Source organism: Pistacia vera, unplaced genomic scaffold, assembly GCF_008641045.1.
Source record: "Pistacia vera cultivar Batoury unplaced genomic scaffold, PisVer_v2 Contig174, whole genome shotgun sequence".
Classification (NCBI taxonomy): Eukaryota; Viridiplantae; Streptophyta; class Magnoliopsida; order Sapindales; family Anacardiaceae; genus Pistacia; species Pistacia vera.
The window spans coordinates 684,308-694,784 of NW_022195833.1; the positions used below are offsets into that span (position 1 = coordinate 684,308).

General features: G+C 35.4%; 1 long non-coding RNA gene across 1 annotated transcript; it reads left to right on the plus strand.

The window, feature by feature from the left end:
* The first annotated feature begins 8,583 nt into the window (after positions 1-8,583).
* On the plus strand, positions 8,584-9,793 carry LOC116126083. Its single transcript, XR_004127429.1, has 3 exons — positions 8,584-8,730; positions 8,946-9,112; positions 9,231-9,793. It is a non-coding gene; the product is annotated as an uncharacterized LOC116126083 (long non-coding RNA).
* Positions 9,794-10,477: the final 684 nt, after the last annotated feature.

Consider the following 10,477-nt stretch of genomic DNA (forward strand, 5'->3'; position numbering starts at 1 on the left):
CAATTGTTTCAAACTGAAATTACATCAATTGCTTATCTAACTGTTTTTCCCTGAAGAAGAAGTAAGTCTCTCTCTCTCACTCTCTTTTCATATGATACTAAGCATATATATAATCTATTTTTAATTATATATATGCTCTTATTTTTTAATATTACTATTACAAACTAATAATATTTTCTAATGTTAATTATAACCAATAAATAAATAATTATATTATTCAAATCAGCTTTAATGTTATTCAATAATTTAGTTATTTACATTAAATGAACTAAATATTATATTTTTGTGAGTACTTTTAATTATGATAAATTATTTAAAAATATTTTATTCATCTATCTATCACATCTTTTTTAAGCAACAAAAATAGCGTAAGGTAAAAAGCACTGACCGCAGTAAGTGGACTTGTGGAAGGGGCACGTCAACTTAGTACGGTTAATGTTGTATTAAGAGTACACAACTTTTTTTCCCAACCAAGGGTTGCCTTACTCCTTTCTCACCCAAAAAGTTTCAAAATACCAATTTACTACCCCAAGTTTATATTTTGACCAATCGCCAGCCAATTCCAATATTGTTGCAACCCTCACCGCCACCATTCTCTTCCTCGATCATCATTTACTAAAACCTTCAAACCTTGATCCCATCGACCTTGCCAATCTTCGATAATCGAGCGATTTATAGAACACACAGCCGCCCCTCTCAAGTTAGATTATGACCAACCTCAACCATTAAAATCTAGTCTGCCACTACTAAAAGACTCAACAACATCTTCTCTTCAAAAGCTCTAACATCCTGGACTAATTTGCTCTTTGTTTGTCGCCGAATTGGGAAGTAAATTCTGGGTAGTAAATGGAATATGAACTTTAGGTAGTAATTTTTGTGAGGACAATAGTTAAATACAATTGGATTTATCACGCATGATCTCTTACAAATAAATATAATGTTCTCACAAAACTTACTTAAAAACGTCTTTATATATATTTTACAAGGACCTAATTGGCATTAAAGCAAACCTTAAAGGGAAGTTGAAACAATTAAGAAGATCAAAAGTTGATTATTTTCTTGGTACAGGTAACGAGAGACTACTTGCAGCGATCGATATTGTCGTCAAGTGCTTGTATATGTTACCCTGGAAGCAAAATTCCAGAGTGGTATTACTTCTAGTAGGTTGGCTCAGTGATAACTTAATTGGTTTTGCTTTCTGTGCTGTTGCATCTTTTCGAGACTATCAAGAGCTTGGAACTTTCACAGTAAGATTTCGTTTGCTTGTTAACAAGGAGATCGTTTCCTTTGGCCATTTGTTTGAATATAATGGGCATGAGGTTATTGAATTCGATCATGTATTCGTTGGATATGATTTTGCTATCATGTTTGATGAATTGCCTACACTCAATTTGAATAGTGAGGGCTACATTATGTTCTTTGTTGAGCATGGAAGTGAGAATAGCATTGATTTCAGCAAGGTGAAAAAGTGTGGAGTCACATTGTTGTACGACAAAGATAATTATATGGGAACAGATGCAAAAGTGGACAGAGACCAGAGATTGAAACCTATAGCTGGTGCCTACATTTAGAAATATAAAAGCGACCAGTAAACAGGCACGGTAAGTTGGATTAAATTAACCAAAAACTTAATAAAAGAAAGGCCTTGTTTTGTATGGTTTCTATGGACTTAACGCATATGCGGCCATGTGGGTAACTAGAAAGTAACTTTCTCATAGTTATGCCCTCAAAAACTTTGGCCACTTTGTTCTTTCTTCTATAAGGTAAGTGGACTCAAACATTGAATTCAAATTATTTAGTAAATCATTACTTGTTAAACCTTGTAACAACTCTTTCCAGCGTTGGATGCTTCTCATACTCAATTAAACTTTGTTATTTGCATATATGTATTACTTTTAGCCATGCATTTTCAGTTTGAACATGCATTGTAACCTTGTTATCTGACTATATGATTTATGGGTGAAGAATTATACGTCCTATATGATTTCATTGGTATTCTGTATAGTTGTAGTGGTGTCCAGCATAATAGTTCAATGGTTTCAAGGTAAAGCTTACTTTTTGTTGCCTTCTGAAGCTAGCTTTCTGCAATTTATATTGGTCATTATATTTGGTTTGTCTTGTTTTGCATTACTATATATTTAGGTGAATCCATGCCATGCCCTCTAGATTCTGCAGTTTGAACTGCTATTATTACTTAATATCAAGCATTCATCTGGTGAAGGCATAGTCTTCATTTTTCTTTCAAATAAAAAATTCCTTGCCTCAAAGTGTGAGGGACATTTGATAATTTCTCCTCTGACGAGGATGAAAGGCCCCATTGAGACAGCAACCCATCCCATGCATATTGTGTGTACATCAGGTCGCACAATTCTTTTTATGAATTATTCATTCAATTCCTGAATTGCAGAATTGCCTCTTTCTGATGCTAGTCAGTTTGCAGCCTTCCCAGATGACTGAAACGAAAGCAAAAAGCTGCAAAAACACGCCAAAGTACTATTCATCATAGAAGGATATATTCTTTATGGGAAAGGATTAACAGGATCATTACTCTGTTGTGGGAGGAAGCTAACCAAGTAATGAAAGAAGTTCAAGCTGACTAACAATGAAAGACAATACTGCAAAATTTACAGTGATTGTTTCAGTCTTGTTTTGTCTCTGGTGCACACACTAACAATAATATTTTAGCTTGGCCTGTCGACACATATTGTGATGGCTGTCATTCTGAAATTCTCCGGATTTTCTTCCCTGGAATTCAGATTATGGTGCTGAACTATTTAATTAGATATGTTAGATGAAGGCTACTGCTATATGATCTTTTACTGCCGGATACTTTCTGTGTTGTGATTCAACATAGTTACTATCTAATATTGATGATGTTTGGTTTTGTAGGCAGTGAAATGATGTTGATTGCTCTTTCTACTCTTGTAAGCTGCTACTATCTGGGTAATTGTTTTCTATGTGAAACTCTGGTTGGTTTTTCTGGGCTTTTCCTGATGTTTTTGCCTTCTGAGGCTGCTTTTGTTTCTTGTATTTGCTTAATTAGTTTGCTTTCTTTCTATGGCTATGCTGTGGCTATATAATACCATGTAAAAGTACATGTCACAAGTTTTATGTTTTTGTTTTACAAGGTTCATGTTGATGCGTTGTTGTTGTGATTTATTGTAAAAAAGCTCAGCTTTTGATTATTACAAACATTTTTGGATGATATCTTATTGATGGACTTTTTTTTTTTTTTTTCTCTATACAATATCACAGTTGGATCTCATGAAATGGTAATTTTATTTGCTCCTAAGTTGGATTTATGATCTTATGAACCAATATTTTCCAACAAGGTGAGTTTATGAAATAAGGTAAAAGTCATCCTGCTCAAATATTGTCTCAGTTGCCAATTTCATTGCCTCACCCTAAACCCTAACCCTTGTGATTTAGAGTTTTTTTTTTTTTAATTTTAGGCATCTTCTGGGAAAAGAGATGAAAACAATAGAATAGAAAAAGGTAAGGCATCTTCCTTGTTTCTTCTCTAAAATTATGGTTGCTTAATGTTTGCCTAATTGGCTGAAACTATTCAAATATTACACTCCTAAAAAGTGGTTCATGTATTAATGCAATGAAGGTGGTTTTTGAAATAGTTCGCTAGGACTTTTGGTGACTGCTCTGTAATCTGATATATTTGTATTTTGCTAATGTTAGCATATACTATTCAGTTGTTTTCTCTTGCTTTCTTGAATTATAACTGTTTTCAAATTTATCCTCTTCTCCATGATTGACTCAGAAATTACTTAAATAGTCTATATCTGCACAAAACCCAGAATTGGCACATAACTTAATGTACTATGCACTACCTTTGACTTCACTGTATTCAATGCATTCATTCTCACAATTGACCAATTTGAGCCATAGGTTGTGGCTAATTTTGTATATGGTTTTTTTAATATATTAAATGATATTCCCTTCAACATGAAATGAGTCTTTTTTCTTTCTTTTTTTTTTTTTTGGTACAAAATTCTGCAGATACAAAGACGTCTTGCACAAAACCGTGAGGCTGCTCTAAAAGCCGGTTGTGGAAAAAGGTATGATGAGGCCTGCTTTTAAACAGATTCCCTAACATGCAACAAGTGGATTGGGATTTTAAATTTAATTTGTGTTTGTTTTGCAGGCCTATGTTCAGTAGCTAGAATCTAGTAGATTAAAGTTAGAAAAGTTGGAGCAAGAGCTTGAGCAAGCTAGACAACAGGTATAGAGAAGATTTACTATTTCTGTTTCTTGTTTAGTCGATTGGTGTTATGACACTAGAAACCCTTTCCCTCCTATTTCCTATTCTCATTCAAATATTTGAAACAACGAATGCTACACTGCAGGGTTTGTATATAGGTGGTGGAGTAGAAGGTTCTACGATGGGGTTCTCTGGACCTGTAAACTCAGGTTTGTCAAAATATTGTTGAATTACTTCTGGTTTTGATGTCCTCACTCACAGGCGTTGCTATTTCTTGAAATTGCATGTCTCTAATTGCGGTGTTTTGGTATCTGACTCTGGGGACCTAGAGTGTTCGCTTGATAATTAGACTGTTTGTGGAATTTTGGTATTGCTAGCTTACCATCACCACTCAGTGTATGCTCCTGCTATCTAATGTTTTAATCATGTTCCCTTCAAAGCATGATTCCCCCAATATGTTCATAGTTTTATTTCCTAAATCTTCATTTTAATTTTCCGCCATTTTTTCAAGTGCTTGTAAAGAGTATGTAAGAAAGACTTCATAACTTCTCCATCCACACAGAAGTCATTTCAATGCAGTCTATAAATTAAATGTCTCGAAAATGTTCCTGGCAAAAGATTCCAGCCATCCATAAGCACAAGTTTCCAACGCTTTGCAAACTTGACACCACCATGAAAATTGATGTTGTCTTATGAAGCTATGTATATAATCTCTGATGTGCTGAATGTGTTCTTTGTGATTTGATTTCCAGTAATTCCTGTTGCTTATAGAACACTACTTTTTGTCATTTTATGTTCTTGCATTCAACAAAAAATCCTCATCGAGGTTTGTGCAGGAATTGCTTCATTTGAGATGGAGTATGGACACCGGGTTGAAGAGCAAAATAGGCAAACTTGTGAACTGTGGTCTGCTTTGCAGGCCCATATTAGTGATATAGAGCTTCACATACTAGTGGAGGGTGGCATGAGCCACTATTTTGAACTTTTTCGCATGAAATCTATTGCTGCAAAAGCCGATGTTTTCTATGTAATGTCTAGCATGTGGAAGACAGCAACCGAACGTTTTTCTTTTGGATTGGAGGATTTCGCCCTTCTGAGCTTCTTAAGGTGATTCATATTTCTATTTATTTAATAAGTGAAATAATTTGCTCCATTGAAGGTATTTATGGATAATATATTATATATATGTGTAAATATTGCTCTTTCACATATTGCTTAATCAGATGCTCTGTCTCAAGGCATGGAGAAATTGTAATCAACTCTTGCTGAAACTGTAGCTGCTGGTCAACTGGTAGGAGGAGGTTACGTCCCACGGATACCTACTGCAATGGAGAAGTTGGAAGCTCTAGTCGTCTTTGTGAACCAGGTAAGAATAGCTGATGTTTCTATTTGCATGCTATCTGTACTTTCAATATCTTTCAGTAATCCATTTTCTGATCTGTCAATTAGTTCTTTATCAGCACATCTGATTTAAATTGAGAAACTTTCTAGTGAGTCGAATTTGCATTTCTTCTACTTCTTGTCCAAACAGGCTGACCATTTTCACCAGGAAATGCTACAGCAGATGCCTCGTATCCTAACAACTCGCCAAGCAGCTTGAGGCTTGCTTGCGTTGGGGGAGTACTTCCAACGACTTAGAGCTCTGAGTTCTATTTGGGTCACTTGTCCTCGTGAGCCTGCCTAATCATATACCAGAAAAAGGTCTACAAGCACAAAAATCTCTGGAAAATCATCACCATCTAAACTTTGTTTCCCCCATCAGAGGTACCTGTGGACATTGTTGTTAAAAACATAATTTGCATCCTCTCAACGGCTGACATTTTGAAGCAACCACACATGCGTCCTGAGAAATTGTAAATATAAATAGTTTTTTTACGCCAGAGGAAGTTAAGTTTGTAATTTTCAATGCATGATGTACATTTTATCATCTTTTAAAGAATATATTTAGGTTTTATGCTTTGGGGTACTGTCGCAACGTCGTCATGTAAATCTTTACAAGACGACAATTTTGGTTTCTTATGTTTGTTGCGTAAATCGTGTATTTCATAATGTTTTTGTGTTATTGAGTATGAAAAGATACTTGTTCTCGAGGTAGTAGTGTACTTAAATAAAGATTTAGTCATTGGTTAGTGGGAGAATGAAAGAATGCTCATTTTATAAATATCAATTCGTTCTATTCATTCTAATATAATGAATTGGAAATCTGATGAAGAGAGCCAAAACAATTAATCTCAAAGCATCACTTTCTTTGGACTTCAATGGTTCATAGTTAATAATCAGTGAGCAACTAAGATACGGATACCAAAAAATCTGCATCGAAAATGTGTATCGGCCTATGTGTATCAGGCGTCTGCTTTTTTTATCAATTTTTTTTAGTGAACGGCTGTCCATCGAATTTGGACGGCCGTTCACTCACATAGACTCCCGTCTATATTATATGGACGAGGTCCATATACCAGGGACGGACGTCCCCATTTAAAGGACGCCCGTCCATAAATAAAATACAATAAAAAAATTTACAAAACATTATGGACGGCCGTTCATAGGTTGTGGACGGTCGTCCCTTAATTTTGGATGAGCGTCCGCAAATACGGGACGCCCGTCCATTAAGTTTGGACGGGCGTCCGTAAGGAATGGACGCCCGTCCAAACTTAATTTGTTTTAAAAAATAAAATAAAAAATTTGGACGCCTGTTCATAAATTGTGGACGGGCGTCCTTTAAGTTTGGACAGGCGTCCGTAACTAATGGATGCCCGTCCATTATGTATGGACGACAGTCCACACTTAAGGGATGGCCGTCCCTTATGTAAACAGTAAATGGACGGAACTACTGATTGCATCGTCCACGCCCTCCGTTTCATCGTCATACTCCGATCTCTTCAGCCACGCTTCACTCAGTTCAACGCCCTCCATTTCATCGTCATACTCCACTCTAAAAACTCCCTCTTCATCTTTCCTAAGTTTCCCAGCTAGTTGATGAAACTCTTCCAGAACAACCTTCAACCCGTCCTTGAGTTTCTCAACCATGGCGTCAAACTCTTCATTACCTTTATAAAGAAGCAGCTTCTGGTTGTAGTAAAAAGCTAGATATGGAAGATCAAAGGTGATCAATTGGCATTCTCTTCTTCCTATTATCTTGCAGGGCTTGACGTGGGTTTTTCCGGTGACTTTCACTTTCACTGTGTCTTGTGATTTCTTCTCCACTTCTTGGGTTGCCATTGTGACTGAGTTAAGGAGTAGAATAAAAAATAGAATCAAGTAAGCTATCCAGATAAGAAGTTTGGGCAGCTGGTGTTGGTAATTGCCTCTTGTCTCTGTGTACTTTATGCTCTCTGCTTTCTTTCTTCTATTTGCCGACAACTTTTACATAAAAAAGTAAAGCAGTCGACTAGTCGTTTCCATGGAAGTTATTCTTACATCATACAAACGCTTAAGAGAGTTAAAAGATAAGATTGATTATGGTTACCATTTGAAAAATCCATGCATGGCAATACGCATTCATGCGCATTTATTTGGTTCTTTGCATATACCAATACTGTATATTTATTTCAGCAAAGATCTCGGTAGAATATTCAATTTCAGCTCGTGTGGGATACAGAGAGTGTTTGAAACATGAATCGTGATGAGACGTTACAGATTATGAAACTGGAAAGTCCTAAGTGAGCTTACACTTTATATACAGCATGGCAACTTGAGACGAAGAAAAAGAGAGGAGGAATGAAGACGAAGAAGAATGGGTTTTTGTTTATAATTGTTTTTTTTTATTAAAAGTATGGACGAATGGACGCCTGTCCAAATGTAAGGGGCGGCCATTCAAAATTTATGGAGGGCCATCCCCAAAGTTTTTTTTTTTTTTTTTCATATTTGGGTCAAGGAATGGACGACCGTCCATATGTATGGACAGCCGTCCCTAATGTTTTGCAAATTTTGTTATTATTGTATTTTATTTATAGACGAGCGTCCTTTAAATAGGGATGCCCGTCCCTGGAATATGAACCCTTGTCCATATAATATGGACAGGAGTCCATGTGAGTGAACGGTCGTCCAAATTTGATGGACGGCCGTTCACTAAAAAAAAATTGATAAAAAAATTAGACGCCTGATACACGTAGGCCGATACACATTTCCGGTGCAGATTTTTCGGTGTCCGTAGATTTGTTGGATCAGTGAGTAAACGTTCTTTTATCGTCTTTGAAAAAAGGGTCTTTGCCTGACGCAGCCTCCACCAACTTCAAAAACTATAAAATATACCCTCAACCCCGACTGTTGGTGTTGGAGGCCGGAGCTGTTAAAAGGGATGACAAGGATGATAAAATTGACATTTCATACAAATACAAAAGATGAAATAAATTTAACTTTGACGGGGGGTATCATAAAACAATTTTGAAAATATTTCAACTAAATATTTTAACAATTTCTTAACAGGGGATACAAATTACATTGTCAAACCCTAAATCTCCAGTCATTTAATTTCTTCATATGCCTCATTCGTGAGAAAGAGCTAGACTGAATACTTGGTATGTAAAACCCATTTTTCCTTCAATTAATTCATTAATAAATTTGTTTCGTTGATTGATTTTTGTTGTTGTTAATCTTGATTCGAAACTCATATATTCTTAATTTTGAATCCCTTATTTCACTTAATCCTACTCCATTTTCGAAACCCACTTAGTTAACTCACTTCTAGTGAAAACCCAGTTTCCATTATTCTTTTTTATTCCTCTAATTGCAGAGCTCCGCTTAGGAAGATACAGAAAAGCGCGTGTAATGGGATGGAGAACGGAGATACAGTTCATTCGCGCCAAATTTGGTTACAAATCACATTGTCAAACCCTAAATCTCCTTCATTCAATTTCTTCATATGCCTGATTCGTGAGAAAGAGCCAGACTGAATACTTGGTATGTAAAACCCATTTTTCCTTCAATCAATTAATTAATAAATTTCTTTCGTTGATTTTTTTTCTGTTGTTGTTAATCTTAATTCGAAACTCTGATATTCTTAATTTTGAATTCCTAGTTTCGCTTAATCAGACTCCATTTTCGAAACCCACCTTGTGAAGATGGAATAATGTGAACGCCACTGTTTGTTTACACGGTGAAAGATAATATACGATAATTTTTTTTTTTTTTAAATTTTTCTGTTCATAAGAATATGAAAAATAGAACACGCAACAATTGGGGATAGAAACATCAAATAAAACTTATATATACATACAACAATTACTAACGGACAGAGTTTGAGTTGGCTGCTAAATTAATATATTAATTTATTATTTCTATTTCATATTCTGGTTGGGTTGGCGTATTCATAACTGTCAATCAAGGAGAAGTCAATTGGAAATAAAGTATTAATTTTAATTTAATCCGTTCTTATTGTGATGTTTTGATTGAGTTTTTAAATTGATACTAGTCAAATTAATGTTTCCCTTTTTTTTGTTTTGCGACATCATGTCATATGACTAATTAACATGAATGAAGAAGGTCAAGTGGCCAGAAATCAGTAATTAAAGACTATAAACTAAATCTATATTTAAGAACATGAATAAGAATTCAGAACCTAATCCTTCTAAAATATTAGTTCAACAATTTATTAGAAGTCAACTAGTTTCATTGGTATTCTGTATAGTTGTAGTGGTGTCCAGCATAATAGTTCAATGGTTTCAAGGTAAGCTTACTTTTTGTTGCCTTCTGAAGCTATTTCTGCAATTTATATTGGTCATTATATTTGGTTTGTCTTGTTTTGCATTACTATATATTTAGGTGAATCCATGCCATGCCCTCTAGATTCTGCAGTTGAACTGCTATTATTACTTTATCAAGCATTCATCTGGTGAAGGCATAGTCTTCATTTTTCTTTCAAATAAAAAACTCATTGCCTCAAAGTGTGAGGGACATTTGATATTTCTCCTCTGACGAGGATAAAAGGCTCCATTGAGGCAGCAGCCCATCCCTGCATATTGTGTGTACATCAGGTCGCACAATTCTTTTATGAATTATTCATTCAATCCTGAATTGCAGAATTGCCTCTTTCTGATGCTAGTCAGTTTGCAGCCTTCCCATGACTGAAACGAAAGCAAAAAGCTGCAAAAACACGCCAAAGTACTATTCATCATAGAAGGATATATTCTTTAGGGAAAGGATTACAGGATCATTACTCTGTTTGTGGAGGAAGCTAACCAAGTAATGAAGAAGTTCAAGCTGACTAACATGAAAGACAATACTCAGCAAATTTCAAGTGATTGTTTCAGTCTTGTTTGTCTCTGG